We start from the raw sequence: 22,323 nt of genomic DNA on the forward strand, positions 1-22,323 counted from the left end.
CTAGACACGGATCTCGGTTTTAATTTTGGCAGAAACATTTAGGAATTTTATGATGTGAGCCATTCTTAGATTATTTTCCTCATATGCACAATGTGGATAAGTTACCCTACCTCACAAGATCACATTAAATCACACAAAGAGCTGTGCATGTTCACACATTGAAGAGTTGGTTCTCCACACCCAGCGTGTTTTCAAATGCTCCTGTGCTATTCATGGCTAATGCAGAAAGATGTATATGAATCAGAGGCTGCTGCAAACATAGAGTGCTAAAGTTAGACAGAGAGTAATGAGACCAAATCCACTTCCAGAGTGAACTGGTAGAGGCCCCAACATGCTCAGAATGACTTCTGTGGAAGATGATTGGAGTGGCAGAAGCTACAGTGAAGGGGACTATTTAGCCTCCAGAAATGACAATTACCAATCATATGCTGCTTAAAATGGTCAAGCACACTCTGCAGACTTTCTGCAATTGGTTGTAAGAATTGTTAACCAGAAGTGGACATCCCAGAGCCATGAATTAAGTTCTAGTTGAAGGTGGATGAGCAGATTCCCGAAAAAAAAGGACCAGATGAGGATAAGTTTCATCTTTTTGTCACTGTGGTTATTACTAATCCCATAAGAAGTTGGGGCTAGAACAAGAATGTCATGGTGGAGCATGTGTAGTGGTCTGGAGCTCTGCCTAAGTTAACCGGTAAGCAAAGCACATAGAGTTCTATTTGATTTCAGTCAAGAGTGAAAATCCTTTTACCCTTTTTATAAAGATGTACTTTAGAGAACCTTCCAGTCTAGTGCTGTTATTCACAGATATATTCTGAATGGCTGGATCATTCCAGACACTTAAGAGTCAAGATCTTAATACCAGAAAGCAAAAGCAAAGAAAATAGCCTTTTCTCTCACAATGTTCTAGTAAAGAGGCTTACTTCTATTTAATGTTATTATACTTTAATATTGAAACGACTGTGATTTATCAAGACTGTGTTGGTTTGCATTCAGCAAGTACTTACTGCATACTTGTTCTGTGCTATGCACAGTATGAGGTCCCAGAGACGCGAAAATGAATGAGACTCATTACCCGACCTGAAATTAATCTACCTGAAGAAAAGGATAAAGTAATAACAGTAACAATGTGGTACACATCAGGCATTAAGATAGTTCACAAAATATCAATAACAGAACATAAAGACATAGAAGACTCGTCAGAGAAGCTGTCACAAATGTGATCTACATTTATAGAGCAGAAATAATTTCAGGTAGACATTTCAAAATTCTGAATTTCTGGTCTTCAGCATTGTGATGGTAAATTTTATGCATCAATTCGGAGGGTGTTTGGGATAAAATTCACATTTAAGTTGGTAGACATTGAGTAAGTAGGTTGCCCTCCATAATGTGAGTGGGTCTCCTCCAATCAGTTGAAGGCATGAATAGAACAAAAGACTGATCCCTTGAACCAGAGGGAGTCTTCAGCAGATGGCCTTGGGACTTCATCTGCACAAGCAGCTCCCCTGGGTCTCCAGCCTGCCAGCTGCACTGCAGATTTGGACTTGCCAGCCTCTGTAATCACATAAGCCAATTCTTCATAATAAATCTCTCTATAATCCTGACTGTGTGTGTGTGTGTGTGTGCGTGTGTGTGTGTGTACACATACACATCTTATTGATTCTGTTTGTCTGGCACAAGTGTCTACCTTTCATTTAGGTAGTGTGGAGAGGAATAACAGTCATGTACAGCATAGACAGGTGGAGTGGAACTTCAAAAGGCTGAAGCCATTACACAGAGGATTTCAACTCACAAAAGTGAAGGTTGAAGCCAAGATTGCCCATAACCTCAGTGCTCTGTCAAAGGCTTTTGCTCAACTAGGGATAATTGGATCTTTTATCTCCTTAGGTAATTTTTCAAGCAATGTTGATTGCCCATTTAGTTGGAAGTGGATGATTCCCCTACTAATCAATTTTTTAAATGTTCATTTCTAGGGCAAATTGTGTATATGACACATGTGGAAAAGAATCTTCAAAGCAGGTTGGATAAAAAATGAAGTTACAAAATAATGCACACAGTATGGTTCCTTTAGACAAAGCCCCAAACCTCCTAAAACCAAACAATAGACTGCTTAGAGATGCATATATTTCCTGTGGGGGAAAGAGAGCAAAGAAAATGGGGATAATTAAGATAAAATGTATGATACGGTTTCTCTCTGTGGGGGAGAGAGGGAGAGCAGGCAGGAGGCTGCAGCAGTAAAGTAATTTTCTCTTGGTTTCTGAGCCTTATTTTAGCATAGTTCCCTGAAGGGTGTGTGTGTGTGTCTGTGTGTGTGTGTGTGTGTGTGTGTCCCCATCTAAATTTTGTGCATGTAAACAAAAAGGAAAAAGGATACATAAGTAATGTACTTCGTGATTTCTTGCTCTGAAACAATTTAAACTCTGATACAGGAATCTACCAAGAAAATAATAATAAATGGATGCTCTTGTTCTCACAATTCATTCAAACAGTGGCTGCCTGCATGCATTAGTATAATGTTTAATTTGTTAAAGGCAATCTCCAGCCTGTCTGAAAATATAAATTACTAAGATTCAGTCCTTTGCCAACATATCATGGATAAATGGTGAGCAATAAGTAGAAAGCAGTTGAATAAAAAGGCACATTTTAAAATACAGTCCATTCTAAAGCGATGCAACTGAAAAGACTGTTCTTTAATAGCACATTTCAAATTATTAAATTTGGAATGGTCTTTTAAAACCAGAAACATCACAGAATTCGATAGAGAAAAGATTGAGGGCCTAAGTTTCAGTGCCATCTTGCTGAGCACATTTGCCTTCACTGTCAATCGCAGAGGGCCCTGCTCTAAAGAGGCAGCTCCAGAGTGGGTAAGCACAGGCCTCTGCCCTGCTCAGCCACACGCCACCTGTAACCTTATCTAGATGTGACCAATGGCACCTTACCCCATTTCATTTCTTTTTTTCTTTCTTTCTTTCTTTTTAAATTTACTTTTATTTCTTATTTTTTACTCGAGACGGAGGCTGGCTCTGTCGCCCAGGCTTGAGTGCAGTGGCACGATCTTGGCTCACTGCAACCTCTGCCTTCCAGGTTCAAGAAATTCTCCTTCTTCAGCCTCTCGAGTAGAATAACTGGGACTACAGGCACATGCCACCATGCCAGGCTAATTTTTGTATTTGTAGTAGAGACATGGTTTTACAATGTTGGCCATGCTGGTCTTGAACACCTGATCTCAAGTGATCCACCCCTTTCTGCCTCCCAAAGTGCCGGGATTACAGGCATGAGCCACTGCACCCAGCCCTTACTTCATTTCTTTTAGCCTGGAGTTCCTCATGAGTAAATTGAGATGATAATAAATTCCTTGTTATGCAGGCTTTTAAAAGGATTCAATGTGAAAATACACATAATAGAAGATTAAAAATCCATACAAATATTGTTACTGTTATAAAGTATATGCTTTAAGGCCAAACAACTATTGTGTTGAAGCTACAAAAGGATTATAGTAGAAAGTACCATAGTAAATGTGTTAGTCTGTGTTAGTACATGGTAAATGTGTTAGTCTGGGTTCTCCAGAGAAACAGAACCAAGGGTATATGTATCTGTGAATTCTCTGTATCTGTGAGCTGTGCATCTGTGGATTCTGCCAACTGCAAATAGAAAATATTTGGAAGGAAAAAAACAGATAGTTGTGCCTGCACTGGACATGTGTAGACTTTTTGTCTTGTCATTATTTATTAAAGATATAGTATAACAACTATTTATATAGCATTTGCATTGTATTAGGTATTATAAGTAATCTAGAAATGATTTAAAGCATATGGGAAGATATGCACAGGTTATGTGCAAATACCACACCATGTTATATAACGGACTTGAGCATGTGTGGATTTTAATATCCATGGGGGTTTTGGAATCAACACCCTGCAGATACCAAAGGACACGTGTGTGTGTTTGTGTGTGTGTGTGTGGGTGGGTGGGTGGGTGGGTGTGTGTGTGTGTAGAGAAAGAGAGAAGGAAAGAGAGAGAGAGAGAGACATGTAGAAACAGACAGAGAAGTTGATTTACTATAGGAAATCAGCTGGTATAGTTATAGAGGTGGAGAAGTCCAACATCTGTAGTCAGCAAACTGGAGGCCCAGGAGAACCAGTGGTGTAGTTTCCATCTGAGTCCAAAGATCTGAGGACCAAGAGAGGTGATGGAGTTCCATCCAGTCCAAGTCTGCAGGCAGGAGAAGAGCAGTGACCTAGCTTGAAGACAGTCAGGTGGACAGAGGGAATTCTCTCTTAGTCTTTTAGTCTAGTCAGACCTTTAATGGGCAGAATGAGACCTATCCACATTGGGGAAGGCTATCTGCTTTACTCAGTCTACTGATTCAAATATTAATCTCATCCAGAAACACCCTAACAGAAGCACTCAGAAAGAATGTTTCCAAATATCTGGGATCCCGTGGCCCCATCAACCTGACATCTTAAATGAACCATCATAGTAGATTAGTGCTCTGAGACAAAGAGACTAGCTGGGGTGTCTTGAAGGTAACATATCTGGAGCCATAGCAAAGCTTTGCTCTATGTTGATCTTCAGTGGACGTCCTGAGTGTCTCCTTTCCTCAGGCCACTTGCTCTCTGCTCCCTGTGTGTGTGGCTAATACTCAACACTTTTAACTACCAGGTTCCAGCCTGGGCTTTTCCATATGTTGGCCACAAAACCTTACAAAAGTCCCTGAGTTTCAGTTTTCTCTTCTGACAGAGATTTTTCTGCAAAACATCATTCTGAGAGCCAGGGATGCTTGTATAATAGAAAGTATTTTGAAAACGATAAAAAACAAAAGTAATAATAATATGGTGGCTGATAAAAGTAACTAAAATCATATCATATTAAATAAATTAAAGCTTAATTAGAAATAGCATGAAAGTTTAATATATACTTTAAGATTTTGCAATTAACTGGCATTCTCATGATTGGTGACCCTATAAGTAAACACATAAGTTTACCACAGGAATTTACAGCTACACACACAGCACAACAGACTTGACATTTAGTTAACCAACTCTTTCAATGGAGTAAATAACCATTTTATTTCATGCTACTAATTGTCTTGTTGTGGCTTGAATTATTCCAAATAGCAAGGAGACAATTTTGCTTAAGAACTTTATCAGGTCTAGAAGAATTTATTTCAGCCTCCTGAATAAGATTCCAGATCCTAAATAGATTAATTAAATATTTACAATAGGGATGGCAAGGACAACAGCACGTCAGTCCACACAGTGACCATTGCACCATCCCAGCATGCACAGACTAAACACAGCTCCAAAGACACTTGGGGATAATGTAGTCGTAAGGATTCAAAGAATTCTTTCCTTCTTCAAATCAGAAGCTTCTCTGATTTAAGATGAGCTGTCATGGCTAGTGTTCCTTCCTTACTCTTTATAGACAGCCAGCCTTTCCAGTGTCCCCCAAGTTACCTTGAAGACATGTGTGCCTCCAGAACCTTAGTGTGAAGGCTTTGTGTGAATCTAGTCAAAAATCCCAAGGAGGCATGCAAGAATAGAAGGATGGAAGCATGAATGAATAAACAGATGGAAGGTTGGAAGGATGGAAGATGGAGGGAAGGATATATGGAAAGGGAATGTGAAGAAGAGAGGATTGAAGGATAAATGAATAAACAGAAGAACGAAAAGATGGTAGATTGGGAAGATTGGAGGAAGGAAGGATAGCAGGATGAAATGAGTGAAGAAATGAAGGATGAGAAATTGGGAAGATGGAAGGACAGAAAGATGACTGAGAGATAAACCTGGGATTTACTAGGCTATGGCTATGCCATCTGTGATAGCTGCTGCAGGCACGGTATTGACTTGTCAGTAAGGACAAACTATTTATTGGGCAATTAAGCTAAGCACCTTGTATTTACTACCCAAAGGAATCTTCCGAAATAGTTATGCTTATTTTCCCTAATCCTAAAGAAGCAAAACTTTAGGTTACTAAGCCGGATCTGGAATGTGTATCTTTATCTAACCACAAAGCGTGTGCTCTTGACACACTCATAGGGCCCATCAGTTACAAAGCAGTCATCATTTCTATTTAAAGACAGAAAGTTTGCCTCTCATTTCTGAGAACTATTATTCCTGTCTTGCAAAAGAAGGTTTAGTTTGCTTTGCACATTTGCCTCACAGAATCTTTGTTCAAACAACATCTACACTAAAGGTCTTACTAGGGCTACTGCCAAAGGCTCTTTCACTAGAGGCCCAGTAGTTTATAATTACTGCTTGTTTATTACAAGCCAGACACTGTACTTTACATGCATAGCACTAATTTGACTTTCACACGACACCAATTAGGTAGGTGTAATTGTCATTTCCATTTTTCAGACGAGCAAACTGAGGCTCATGGGGTTTGTGTCCAAGGCTCACACAGCTAGTAAATAACACATCCAGGATTCAAACACAGATCTTGCCTTTCCCTAGAGCCCATACCCTTAGCCCCTGTATCTACAGAGATAATAAAATAGTAGGAGAAAAGTCACTGGTGTGGACTTTAGACAAAGGCCTCCCCCTACCACACCACCTAGATCTTTTCAGTTGCTCTCCAGCACTGTCACGTAGAGATAATTCATCCCAATGGTGATTCTATGGTAGCTTGCCAACTTTACTAATGTGGGCCAACAGGATCATCCAGTGCACCGTCTTTCTCCTCAGTCAAGACCATCTTTGGAATGCCATTTGCATATCCCTACAAGAGATGAACGTGGGTCCCAGAGAGTGGGATATTTGAACATTTTTCCTCTCACAGCCTGATGATATATTTACACTGCTAATCTGTAGTGCCTTATGATTTATTTGTTGAATGCCATTTCCAAGGTCCTGATAAGCTCTAGTTTCCCTGGCAAACCAAGTTTCTAGACTGTGGTGACCTCTTGCAAGTCTTGCCCTCCTTCTGCTGTGTTCTGCTCTTTGTAATCTAATGTCAGCAAGACAGTGGGTCACTACACTGGAAATACTTTATCTTTCTTTATGTTCAGAATCAAAGACAGAAACCACAGTCAGACAGGAATAAAAATGTCAGTGCTGTCAATAATAATTATGATCTGGAAAACGAGATTTAGTATCAGGCCAAAGCAAATGCTTCCTTTTTCTTCCCTAAAGTGGGTCATGGGACCAGTATTTAAGGCTAGTGAGAAGCTACTAGGATATGAACAGCAGATAGTAATCCAACCAGCTTCCCTGAGAACCATGACTGACTTAGTTTTTATCCAAAAGACTAGAGGAAACCAGAGAAATGTTCTCCAGAGGCATGCTTCCTGTAGTCAGGCATACTGGAGAGAAAGTAAGTGGCAGAGGAGATCACACGTATGAAGGGACTTTTACTCCAGTCCCCTCCAACGTATAACCACCCGTTCTCCCTTGTGGAGGAAAAGTGAGGGGCTAGAAGAAATGGCAGACCCTTCCTTCTGAACACTTTCCTGAGAAGGTAAAAATGGTGGCGAAAGTCCACCAGAACTTCCCAAGAATGTAGAAATGTTTGATAAAAATCCTGAACTAAGGACCAACACAGAAACATGAAGAGAGGGAAAGATGTTACCTCCATGGGCACTGACATTCCACTGGGCACTGTCTTGTAAACATTGTCTCTCAAATAGCCAGATATGCTCTTTCCTTTAACCCCAGTGCCAGAGAACTCTGAGCTACGGACTGGCTGTGGACAGTAAGATATGTCATGCCTTTAGCCTCATTTTGTCCTGCTAATCTTATAAAGATATTGCTCCAAACATAGGCATATCTTCCCCTTGTCTCTCTGCATAGGGTGCATATTAAATAAAGTTTACCAGAATTTCCAAATCTAACATTTTCTATTCTGCCTATTCCTGCAGTTTCCTTCAGTGTTGTAGTGACACTGGGTGATGAAACACCAGAGCTGAAGGATGAAGCAAATACAATTTTAATTTGCATTTTTGGAAGATCATATACAACACACCTAGATTTTGTGCATCACCCATAATCTGAATGTGCCAATAATTTATTACCTGCACAGCTGCGCTGAAAAATCTATATGGGAAATAGAAAATGTGTTTTTCTGCTCTAGCAGTAAGAAAATCAATCTGTGGCTACACGACAGATGCTGATCTTGCAATGTAGGTGTCTTTAATCAGAGAAGTCTCATGAAGGTAGAGCAGAGTGTATTGGAATAATAAAGAAGAAACTTGGGAAATAGAACAGTTGCAAGAAAATAGCTGCCTTCTAGCATCCCTAACAGCTATAATAGACTCAACCTCGAGAGTCCTGGGCTAAAACCCTCACTCAGCCACTTACTCAATGAGTATGTTAACCACACAAAACTTCAGTTTTCTCATCTATAAATACTTAGTATTGTTTTCTACCTCATATGTCTTTCTGACGATGACATGATACTTTATAAATTATTCAACAAGATCACAAATGAAAGGTTGTGAATACATAGTAATTGGTACAAAATAGCTATTACGTCCCTTCTGCATATCAAGGCTTCTTAAAAAGTTATTTCTTCCAAAGCAAGCTCCTTCTCTTTGCTTAAGAACTCATTTTCTCATTTATGGTAACCTAAGAACCTTGGAGCCAGTCACCTGTTCTAAAGATATTTAACTTTTTTCTCCTCTATACAGGATCTAGCTCCCTCAACTCTCCCTAAGCTGCATAGTGGTTAAAGAATAAACCTGGGGAGACCGTGAAAATATCAATTTTTACATTTCCTTTCAAGGACTAGAGAAGCACTTCACGGTGGTGATAGAAACATGAAGTCATGGTGTTGTGGAGGAAACCAGGAATCAGCATCAGAGAAGCTGGCTGGAAGTGCATCCCTGTCCACCCAAAACATATGCCTAGACATATTCACCTGTCTTCTTGACTCTTCTGATACCCTTTGAGCTTGATGGCATAGTACATAGTTCAAGTTGTTTCCAAAAATAAGAAAGATGTACTATAATTGATCATCTTTTATATATTGCATAATGCTATACAAATACTTACAACCATAATCTTTCTGAATCAAATTTAACCCAGAAATGATAATGTTTATTCTTTGACAAGGGATGTATCTAACTGTTCCCTTCCCCATAATGTGTAGGAAACATACATATATAAAGAAGAAATTAACATATCCATGACTCTTGAAACTTCCTTATTACTTGGATCTTTGCTAAGAGGAAAGGAAAATAGAAGATAGAAAAGAATTTGTTTTACATTAAAGACAAAACTTTCTCAGGCAGCTGTAGAACTGACAGGGAAGGACTCTATTTAATCTTTATGTTGCCTCTGATGAAATACAGCAATAATCTATAAAAATGAATTAAAGAAATGCAAATGAGAGTTCTACCTGCCTTCAGGGACCAGACATGAAGCTAAAATTAGTGGAGGAGGCAGATATAAATGTGACCAAAACATTGTTTGACAATTCATGGCAAATGCCAGGGGCACATGCTCATCTAAAGGGGGCCCCTGTGGATGTGAATTCCAGGCATGGGCAGAGCAGCCTTTCTGCTTCTAAGAAAAGCTAAAAATGTTGATTACTAATATTTAAATGGTGGTATAAACTTAGACACATAAAAAATATATTTTAATGTCAATGTAAATGTTAAAAAATGAAACATGAAGGCAAAAACCAATTTATCTGAGGGCTAAATTTATCCTCTGTCCTAGATCGTAATGAATATAGAGCGTAATCAAGGACTACCTACTTGAAGTCCCACTATTACGCTAATAAGAGAAGTGGAATTAATGTATACCAAACAAGAGTTGGCTAATGCAACTGCACGTGCTTCCATGTATATATCTATGCTTAAGATAATCATTTAACTAATAGCAATCTCACAGCTTCTTTGGGTTTTCCCAGATAGGTAATTTTTTTAACTTTGAAAAAAATATATATGAATGTTCAATCTCTTTGGGTTGCAAGAAAAGAAGATCTTATTATCCTCCTTTGGAATTAGGAATTATATGCCCTGGTTGAGTAGCCGAAGTACACAGGATAAACCAATGTCTAAATTGTGTGAATCAGTTACTTCCCCTCCATAGATTTTTAAAGATATAAAATGAAAAGCTATGTTCCCTACCATGCTCTAAATTAGGTCTGGATTGTCCTCCTGCCACTGGAGGTCCACAGATGAAAGCACCATGAATCCTCCCTTTCTGCACAAAGATACTTTCATGGTATTTTCCACCTCATGTAGCTGTGGCAGGTACAATAATTTAGACCTGTGCTCTCCCATTTGGCAGCAATATAAATTAGGGAAAAACATAAAATTATATTCGCAAAAGTTTAAACATAATACTTTCCGTAAATAGATGGTACAGCAAAAGACTACAACAAAAACTTCCCAATTCCTCAATAACCATGCTTAATTGACATCTGCCACCCAGATGTTTCAAGAGTAAAATCTAATAGTATCCATTATAGAGTCCAAAATTAACCGGTTTCTCACTTTCTTGCCCTTCTAAAGGTGAGATTCACTTCAGGCATTCCCACAAGATTTTACTTTCTGACAGATATTTCAGAGTCTTCTAGTCTGCTGAGACTCAATTCTATATCAATACAGACATACCCATGGTATTGAACAAGGAGGCAATAAAGGCTCCAATCAATGCCAAATATTATTAGAAAAGTCCAATAAAAATAGTGTACATATTATAAATATATAAAAATTAATACCCTCATGATGAGCCCCTTCTGGCTGGATAGAATATAAGAGATCTCCTTCACTATAGCAACTAACATGTAAAATACTTCAGGATATACTGTGAGAAGGATGCATAACCTACAAAACAAGATTATAAAAGTTTGCAAGTGGAGATAAAAGGACTTGGATATTGGAAGAAACAGGGTATTTTCTTGAATGAGGTGATCAAACACCAATGTTTCAAAGTCAACCTATATATCTTAATGAAATATTAGTGAAAAATCCAAAGGAAAATACTTTTGTAACCTAGCAAATTGTTTCTGGAAGTCATGTGGAGGAGTGAAAGTGACCTAATGAAAGATTATTATTAACATTTAAAACAAACAGCATAACTAATTCAATTATATATTGAGGCATATATACAGTAAGTAAACTATGTTATAACATTGTGACGTTATTAAAATGGTAAGTGTTTTGCATATTTATATATTTATTGTGAACATAATTAACAACTGCATGGAACTGAGACATATCAACAAATAAATCCAATGGCAAAATTTTGAGAAATCAACAAACATTTGGCTGTGATTATTTACAGGCAGCGACTTAAATTCAAAATTCACAGATGAAAGCAGTCCTGGCCCTTGAATATGTTCTAAGTAGCTGTTGCTCCATGTGGATTCCCCTGTAATTAGCTATGGTGATAGTGATGTCTCAAACACTGAACTGAGTTAAATCGTTCCATTGTGACAGCATTCAGAATATCAGTGCAATATGTTTAACTCCTGTCTCTGGTATTGCGTGCTGAAGTGCTTACAATTTTACTCCATCTGTTCTGTCTTATGCTCTTTCCCACGATGCTAATTGCTGAGTGTTACCTTCCTTCACACGTAGTAAGTCTTACTAGGGACATACTAAGTGCTCAGTGTTATGGATTCTATGGCGTTTTCCCCTTCTCATTTCTGATTCTCTCCCATTCCTGTGTGATGCATTCTTGCTACACTGTCTCTTCAGTGTCTGGGCATCTTGATCCTCTCCTAGCGATTCACTGACAAGTCTAGGATCACTCTAACAGTGTAGACTTGTTAATTCTGTAAGCACTTATTAAGATAAAACTTATAATTTGAAACACAGGCAATTAATTCCTGCATTAACTTAAAATGTTGAAAAATATGGATTGTAGAAAGTCTGTTTATTTAAAAACTGGATAAATAATTGCCTAATAACACATTATATAATTAATAAGTGTTTCATTTCAAAAACATTTACAAATTAATAGAGTGTGATGTTTATGTGTTCACAATATGCATATATGATCACTGGTTGAATTAATCTTATGGGTATAGCACATCCAGCTGATTGTTAGGAAAACTTGCCTAAGCCTAACCAATTGACTAAAATATATAAAGAAATAATTAAAAGTCTGATAATTGCCTACTATGAAAATACTTGCAAGATGGCCAACTAGTCGTAGCCAGGAAGAACATCTCACTCTAAGGGACCGGGATATCTGAAAGACTGGCGCACTCCTAGCAGATATTCAGAAGGAAGGAATTGACAACAGATAGAGGGAAGACACAGAACACAGGCTGAAGGTGAAGGAAGCTGGGAACCCTGAATGGGACAACTGCCCACCAGGAATCTTTCCTGGCCCCCCAGGACTCCTGCAGTGGAGGTGACTTGAAAAGGCAAGGAGCAACACGCTCTCACCATGGGCCTCGGTAACTCTGGCAGGAGGAAACTCCCAACCACCACAGACACTTGAAAGCTGATTAGAGAAGTGGTTGGGGCATATCTCCAGCAGGTGCAGAGCCCAGAGGGTTCGGTGCAGCGCCCAGAGGGTTCGGTGCAGGCCAGTTACCTCCTGGGGGCCCACGTCATAGCTCCTGTGCTAGATGACCACCTGATGGCAGAGTGCTCCAGCAGAGCAGCCCCTATGGACATTCAACAGCCCACTCATGCCCTTCCTGGCACTACAGCCTCCCCCATGCTGCTTCGCCTGCAGGCACTTGCCCACAGCCACCCCTCACATTGCTCTGCAGGAGCATGTGTACACCGGCAGACCTAACCTTTCCTTCCACAGCAGCACACGTGTGCATGTGCACCCTGCAGTGCCACTGCTGCAAGTGTGAGTGCACCCTAAACCCTCACCGCCAAGCAGCACCGCCAGTGATGTGGTAGTGTTGACGGGCATGGAGCCTGCTGGACCTGCCCCCACCAGCACCACATCCCTGCACTGACACTGCTGCCAGCCACAAACTAGACAGCGGAAAAAGGCAGACCACCCCAGCCCTTAGCAGCCACAACCACTAGCCTGAACACTCAAAGACATAGAGTCCTGAGTCCACCAGTCCCCTGCCCCCATGCTAATACCACCACCAGCATGAACACAGTCACCGGTGGGGGCTCCCATCCACCCAAGTCATATCACCACCACTGCTGCTGTGAACGCCTGCATGGAAACTGGCACCCCAGCACCCACTAGCACTCTGCCCAGCTGACAAGCGTGCACCCTCTCTTGTTGCCACTGCTGCTGCTGGCACATGCCAACAAGGACAGGTTCCACTGCCACCACCCTATGAAGTACTTTGGCGGGCCCCGCCCTTCGAAGTGTTATGACCAGTAGTCCAAGAGCAACTGCCCCTCCAGTGCAGCAGGTTTCTAATCTCTGGAGGCCAGAGATAAAAGCCAGGGCAATAACAGTACCCCAGAGTTAGAGCATGCAGTTCAGGAGTTCGGGCTGAGCCACGGCCCCCTAAAATCTTCCATTCACAATGCCAGTCAACTGAACCCACCTTATACCACAATCAAAGCCCCAAGGTCATCAAATAAAGTAAAAGGAAAAATACCCATCCAAAGGACAGTAACTTCAAAGATTGAAGGAACATCAGACCACAAAGATGAGAAAGGACAAGCACAAGAACTCTGAAAATTCAAAAGGCCAGAGCATGTTCTTTCTTCCAAATGACTTCACTAGTTCTTCAACAAGGGTTCTCAACAGTGTTGAGATGGCTGAAATGACAGAAATAGAATTCAGAACATGAATAGGCACAAAGATCATCCAGAGTCAGGAGAACAGAGAAACCAGACTGGAGGAAGCTAAGAATCACAGTAAAATGATACAGTAGCTGACAGACAAAATAACCGGTATAGAAAAGAATATAGCTGACCTGATAGAGCAGAAAAACACTCTGCAAGAATTTCATAATGCAGTTTCAACTATTAAGAGTAGAATAGACCAAGCTGAGAAAAGAATCTCAGAGCTTGAAGACTGGCTTTCTGAAATAAGACAGTCAGACAAGAATAAAGACAAAAGAATGAAACAAAATGAACAAAACGTACAAGAAATACGGGATTATGTAAAGAGACTGAATCTGTGATTCACTGGTGTCCCTGAAAGAGATGGGGAGAATGGACGCAACTTGGAAAACATATTTTAGGATATCATCCATGATAGCTTCCGCAACCTAGTTAGGGAAGCTAACGTTCAAATTCAGGAAATGCAGAGAACTTCTGCAAAATAAAGGATTGGAGAAAAATCTACCAAGAAAATGGAAACATAAAAAAGCAGAGGGTACAATCCTAACTGCAGACAAAATAAATTTTAAACCAATAAAGATCAAAAAAGGCAAAGAAGGGCATTTTATAATGGTAAAGGGTGCAATTCAACAGTAAGATCTAACTATCCAAAATACATATGCACCCAACACAGGAGAGCCCAGTTTCATAAAGCAAGTTCTTAGAGGCTTTCAAAGACAATGGAATATTGGATAAAGAAAATCTGGATATACACCATGGAATACTATGTATGGAATGAAACAGAACAAGATCATGTTCTTTGCGAGAACATGGGTGGAGCTGGAGGCCATTATCCTTAGCAAATTAATGCGGGAAAAGAAAACCAAATTCCATGTCTTCTCACACATAAATGGAAGCTAAATGATGAGAATACAAGGACACAAAAAGAGAAACAACAGATACTGGGGCTTACCAGAGGGTGAGAGGAGGGAGAGAAGCAGTAAAAATGACTATTGGGTGTTAGGCTTAGTACGTGGGTGACAAAATAATCTATACATCAAACCCCATGACATGATTTTAGCTATATAACAAATCTGCAAGTGCACCCCTGAACATAAAACAAATGTTTCTTTTTTTGCTTTTTAATGTGACTTTAGGCAAACTGGTTTAAAGAGCACATAATAAATATGAATATATAAAGAAAAAAAGACACTTGAACAACGTAATGGCATACAAAGGATAAAAATTGATACTTTATACATCAAACACTATATGTTTCAAAATATTAAGGCAGACAGTTTACACAATTTAAAGTCAGCCAAATAGTTTATGACCCAAAATTATATGTACAATATGATTTCCCAGAGAAGAAAATACAAACACATGAAGCAAAAGATTCTACCATTTAAATACTTAAAAACTTGGTTAAATAAAAATCAAACTTAATTTTAAAAAATAAACACAATATTTAAATATAACAGTTACTTTCAATGTTATATAAAGAGATCATATAAATTAATAAAGTCAATCATAATTTTCAGTAGTAAACAGACAAGCTAAATTGATAAAAGATCAAAGACTAAGATACTTACAAATTATTCTTGCAATTTTTAATTTTAAAAGGCATTTGAATGCATTCAGACCTTTTGATCTCCACTATTACTGCTTAATTCTAGGATATTTTTTTCTTTTAAGCTACTTGAGGGTAGGAATTTTGCTGATTATAATCAGTGCTGTATCACATATGTTTGGAAGGATGCTATTCACAGAACTCTTTTTCCATGTTGTTAGATTAAAATAAACAAATGAACTTTAGAAACATCTCATCAAGTGGGATGTACTTTATACATTAAACACTAAACATGTTTCAAAATATTAATGCAAAAAGTTTACACAATTTAAAGTCAACCAAATATGACACAAAATAGTATGTCTCACTGAATGCACGTTCTTACTCCTATGATCCATTTCCATCTTCTAAAAAACAATCTTTCTGAAAAATTACAACAGGAAAATCTATGAGAAAAAAACATGCTGTGACACCAGAAGACAATTAGCTAGGCAGACTACTGTCATTGCACAAGGGTAATGATACAGTAGTCTTGGAATAATCTCAGTTTCTGCAAGAACTCAGAAACTATACTAGCTGTGCACTGTTCCTAGGAGAAGGTTTTCAAGGAAACACTCTATCTTCCTGCTATACAAAGTGATAGGCAAATGAGACAATCTGCTCATCTGTACCATCTTGGAGCTTGTTAAAAATGTGTAATCTCAGGCCCATCCAGACCTAATGAGTCATCATCTGCCTTTTCACAAAATCCCAGTATCCCAGTGAGTTGTGTGCATACTAAGTTTGGGAAGTTTTTCATTATGTGACCAGGATACTATTCAAAGAGAGGAGAAATGTGTTATTTCAAAGATAGTAAATAATGAATTGTGAAATAAATTAAAAACATTCGATTTCCGTGATTAGTGAATAAAGTAACTATTAAAATATAAAAATGTAATAGTAAACACCTGATTCAAAAATTCCATATTAGTAAAGATTTAATACAATTAAATAATACTTTTAGAAAGAAAGAGGATAGTAAGAACAAAAGTAATAAATTTTTGCATTCCTTTGAAAAATATTGTGTTATCTATTTTCATTTCTAATGTAGTTAAAGACAAAGTATCAAGTATGTATTGAAACCATCAGAGGGTAAATATTAAAATTATAATTTTCAAATTAATGGGGGAAGACATGAGAATTTAAGACAGCATAAAAAGGAAATAAAAACAGCAAGGAAGAACACGACGCAATTTGCGAGAATAAGAAAGAGTGCATCACCACCTGTTTTGTCCTGTTTTCCAGAGATATGTTTTCTAAAGCCAAATGGCACAAAATAATTAAAAATTAAAGGATGGCCAAATATATTAAAATATAAGGCAAAATTGAAAATAAAGGAACTTTTTATTAGATAATACAAAATTAAAGGCAACAAGTATTAACAAAACAAAAGAATATGAGCATTATTTATTTATTAGCAATTGGTCCAATCTAGCAAACTCTGACTTCTTCACCCTTACAGGCCAGAATCTCAATTTGAGTTACATCCAGCTCTCCATCTATTCCACACATGGAGGAACGCACAGCCACAGGGACTGATGTCATTTGGATTTTATGACCATAAGCCTTCAACAACTACTTCAAGCTGCCTGGAAATCATACAACATATTCCTGGTCACTTCCTCCTTTTACTCTCTGAGACAACTCTTCCATAACTCATTCTTCTCCTCCAGTCCTCGATACTCCCTGGTACCTACTCACTCTCAGCCCATGACCTTGCTTTCCATTTCACCAAGAAAATAGAAGCAATCAAAAGAAAACCTTCACAACCTCCACCCCACACCTGTCCATTCAGTCTTCCTTCACTCCTGCTATGAGGGAGAGAGCTTAAATTAACAGTCAGTGATTCTATCTCAGGACCAAAAATGCAGATTATCTCTCTTGGGGGTGGATTGTGCAGATATTAAATAGACATTTAAAATATATTATGAATAACCTTGTGCTAATAATTTGCAATTTTAGATAATGGACAAAACTTAAAATAAAAATCATTCAAGAAAAATCAACAACTTGAAAAATCATCTAACCATTATTTAAAAAGAATTCATTATCCAAATTCTTCCCACAAAGAAACTCCAGCACTACATAGTATTATTGGAAAATAGTCCCAGACATTCAATATAGAAATATTTCACTCGTATACCAAGTTTTCCAGAAAACTGAAAGAGTGTACATTCTTCAAAAAAGTGAGATTGCACACCCATCTGTTTCATAAATAAAGATGCACATATTCTAAACAAAATATTAGCAAACTAAATAAACACAAAAAGAAAACATATAAGAGCCAAATTGTACAGGGAAAAATATGATAGAATTCAGTTTTCAATTCATAATAAAAATTTTAAACAACTAGAAATAGAGGAGTTTCTCCCGAAGTTTTTTTTTTTTAAAGGAAAAGCTGAAAAAGGAATTTAGTGACTTGCCAGGCAAGGGATACAGACAAGTGAAGGACTTCATCGAGCAGCCAGAGGAGGGGACTTCGGGAGATTTCACTGGTAGATATTGCAGAGTGGAGGAGTACATGTTTTGATGGGATACCAACCAAACACTAAAAACTAATGCCCTGGAGAGGATAGAATCAGTGCCATCATTTGTATACCATTGGTTTAAGGAATTTCCATCATTCATTACTCAGTAGGCTCAGTAAGTGTTTGACATACTAAAACCATTCAAAGTTCATGGTCTTTAAAGAGCTGCAGGTGGTGGTAAAAAGAAGAACTGTGATAAAAGACAACATTCAAGTTTGGTATCCTCTAAACAAGTGGAACTGTAAATAGGTTTTTCTTTTACATTTCTCAGCACTTAATATTGAAAGCTTTGCAGGAAATAGGGAAAATCATGGTGACTTCAACAGAGTGGCACTAATCAAAAACCTTAAGACAATGAAAAAAGGAAACCAAAAAGGAATGAGTATGCTTTTTAGTATAATGTGCAAATCTAAGCCCATGTTTTAAGAACTGGTGGACCTTTTGAGGGCTTGATGCTTCCAGGAGTTTCTCAGATGGTTCTGTGTGATTGAATTAGTTTCAGTCCATTTCTTCTTGTTTACCTGCCCTACCAATTTGTCTCACCTCCAGAACTGGCTCTTAAACTGGGGAACAGGGTTCATCCCTCTTATTACTGCATTTTAGTTCAGCTGGATTTGTAGTGATCTTGGCAGCATACTGTAATCTTACTGTGGCAGAGAAGCAGGTGGTGCCTGGCCAAAGTGGGGACTGGGAGTGTGCAACGAGGCATTGAGGAGATATTAGCAATTGGTACTATTATGGTACTTGCTATGGCCATCAATTATTGTGGTTATCACTTATTATGATGATTAAATGTGGTTAAGAAGGACTCTAGGTCCAGGTAAGTGTCATTGTTCTGAAAAAGAAGCCTGTTTCAGTGTTTACTTTTCTTAGAGACAACTCCATTATGACAGGCGTTATTTCACCTCAACTTCAAGATGGCTCCATGAGGCAAATAATTATTTTCAATAGCAAGAAAAGTAAGTGGAAGCCTGGATTTTCTGTGTCACTCGTCAGAGGCCACAGCATTATTAGGTTGCAAAAAGGTTATTCATGTGCTCTGATTCCAAGTCCCTGCCATCCCATGCATACATACATATACGTCCCTGAATACAGAGAACTGCCAGATTCTCACACATGCACACACACACACACACAACACACACACACACACACACACAGCCCTCAAGGCTGTGTGTACCAAACGTCAGTTCTGGTATATTTGTTGGCATAAAGATTCTGCCGAGGTTTTGAAAACAGACCTTCATTTATACCAATGTTGGAAACCCTTGGAAACAGGACTTGGGTGTTTGTCTTCACATCATTTTTATTAGTTCTTTCTCACAGCACCCTTGTCAATAGGATTACAATTCTCCTCTGCACTGTGTCAACACCCTCAAGTACAAGTGCTGAATTGAGAAAATACGCCCAGTTAATCCAGCCCCCAGACACTTTTGCCTCAATTATTTGTAGACTTTACTAGAAACAGTGATTTGGATGCAAATGTGTGCACTGATGCCTGGAATTCTCCAATTTATAAGCAGTCCATGGCCCCTCTTATGAAACTCTTCTTATCTTACCTCTCACTGTAGTAGTTTCAGTCCTTGTCTTTGATTATTTTAAGAGCAAGAAAGTATTTTCTGGACTCATAAAAACTTCCTAGGCTCTGGCACAGACTAGATGTGCAATCAGTGTTATTTGACAGAATGAATAAGCAACGAAGACCAAATGAACTAAAATTTCAGAGAGGGATATCTTTCTAAAAGAAACTGACATTCTCTAGCCAGGTGTTCCCTAGGGCATCTGCTGATTCTGGCACAGATAAGGGGCACACTTGGCCAACACAGAGAGTCCCTGCTGGAGAAATGTTACCCAACAAAAATCCACTCACACAGTGATGGAGTGGGGCACTGGGAATCCAAGGGGCCACAAACACATGTCCCTAAAGAAAACTTTCTGAGTTGTGGGGCCGTACTGGAGGTGGGGAGCTGATCAGAGGCTCCTAAAATGGAAAGTAAAATCTTTGTGTTTAGGAAAGAGGAAGAGACAATTTCCCCAAAACACCCAGACAATTTCTCCTTCAAGATTTTTGTCAAAATTCTCTAAGGAAATTTAAACAAAAGTACACAGAAGTGAATATAAATTTGTTTATTATAGTGCTTTTTCTGATACAAAAAACTTGAACAGTATCTTGATGTGTAGCAATAAGAGATCAGTTATATATGGTATATCTATAAAATTCTCCAGCTATTCCAAATAAAGCAAAATATAGTTGAATGAAATGTTGAAGGGCAGCATGAAACTAATAATCTCATTTTCAAAAACTAAAACAAGTTATCATTTAATAGAAAATATATGCTAAATATTCAATTCTAGCAAAGGAAAAATGAGCAAACCTAAATATATTACATTCAAAATATTTGCAAGAGAAAATGTGTAAATAAAAGAATTTATAAATTTAAGAGCTAGGACATTTAAAGGCATAGTAACAAATAAGATTCCATGCACTTTATAATCAAGAAGGAAAGAAAGACAACATTATATTAGAAAACATGAGCATGCAGTATACTTTGAAAGAAAACAGATGACATCCTATAAAATGCTGTGCGAATGACTTTGAACTGACACAGAAGAAATAAAAACTTTCATGGGGAAAAAGGACTGAAAATAATTGGAAAAGTTGTGTTGTGGGTTTTTTTTTTTAATCTTAAGAACAGCTTTCAAGCATTGTCCACTCATTTTGATTTTATAAATACATGTTTTTTCACACTGATCATTGTTTGCAATGTAAAAAGTTTCAGACCAAAGAAAAAAGTAATTTTCTCAGTAAATGATGTTATACTAACAACAATATTATACAAAACTCTGACCCACAAAAATACCTCTGATAGGTCAATTTCACTTATGAGTATAAGTAACAGAAGACTGTAACAAACAGGAGATTAATAAAATTTCAGAGAAGGGCATCTTTCTGAGTTGCTATGGTAAAGAGAATAATCCACCCCATCAAATCTCTACATTTTAATCCCCAGAACCTATGAACGTGTTATCTTATGTAGCAAAAGGGACTTGCAAATTTGCTTTAATTAAAGCCTTCAGGATGAGGAGATTAGCCTGAATTATCAGGGTGGACACAATGTAACCAGAAATATCCTTGCAAGGCAGAGGCAGGAGAGATTTGCTGATGGAAGCAGAGGTTGGGAGATGCTTGGAATGTACTTGGAAACCCCAAGGAACTAATTCTCCCCAGAGCCTCCAGAAGAAACATATAGACCCCTTTAGAAAATTGTTACAGAGGCTAAAATCAGAATTTAACATTTGCAAATCATGTAGTATACATAGTATACATTTTAGGCCAATTCTTTAGAAGCAAACAATAAAACAAAGATTCTTGGGCAAGTGAGTTATTCAGGAAGTGCTCCCAGGAAAAAAATGAGTAAGAGAGGAAGGAAAAAAGAAATGGAAAGATGAAGCCATGCAAGAGTAAGGAAAATTTTAGGCTGAGTCCCAGGCAGGAAAGGTTGGGCTAGATCCTACAGGCAGATGCTAGAGTATAAGTAATATCTGAGAGTTTGTCCCAAGACTGGGCAAGGAGCTGGGTTTTCACACTCTTTGACAAGTTAGGCACTGGCTCTGGGTTGCTCATGTGAATATAAAATTGCAGGCACTTCTGCTTCCTTTGTGTCCACAAAGTAGCTCCAGGAGGTTCTAGTAGTCCAAGGGCAGGTCTCCAAAACAAGTCCCAGGCAAAGGATCTTTGGAAGCAAAAGCAAATAGTAATGAAGGGAGGTGCAAACAGAACTTTCAGGTGGGAGCCAGAGACCTGTGCAGAGTAAGAGCAGTGTCCACAACGCACATAGGCTTGCGTATTAGTCTGTTCTCATGCTGCTATAAAGAACTGCCCATGACTGGTTAATTTATAAAGGAAAGAGGTTTAATTGAATCACAGTTCTGCATGGCTGGGGAGGCCTCAGGAAACCTACAATAATGGCGGAAGAGGAAGCAAATATGTTCTTTTTTACAAGGTGTCAGGAGAGAGAAATACCAAGCAAAGCTGGAAAAGCCCCTTATAAAACCATCAGATCTTGTGAGAATCCATTCACTATCACAAGAACAGCATGGGAGTAACTGCCTCCATGATTTAATTACCTCCCACCAGGTCCCTCCCAGGACATCTGGGGATTATGGGAACTATAATTCAAGATGGGATTTGGGTGGGGACACAGCCAAACCACATCATTCCACTCCTAGCCCCTCCTAAATCATGACCTCACATTTCAAAACATAATGATGCCTTTCCAGCAGTCCCCCAAAGTCTTAGCTCCTTCCAGCATTAACCCAAAAATCCAAGTCCAAAGTCTCATCCAAGACAAGGCAAGTCCCTTATGTCTATGAGCCTGAAAAATTAAAAGCAAGTTAGTCATTATACTTGCTAGTTACAACAGGGATACAGGCATTAGGTAAATACACTTTTTTCAAAGAGAAGAAATTGGCCAAAAAAAAGGGGCTTCAGGCCCGATGCAAGTCTGAAATCCAACAGGGCAGTCATTAAACCT

This window comes from Nomascus leucogenys, chromosome 17 (genome assembly GCF_006542625.1).
Source record: "Nomascus leucogenys isolate Asia chromosome 17, Asia_NLE_v1, whole genome shotgun sequence".
Classification (NCBI taxonomy): Eukaryota; Metazoa; Chordata; class Mammalia; order Primates; family Hylobatidae; genus Nomascus; species Nomascus leucogenys.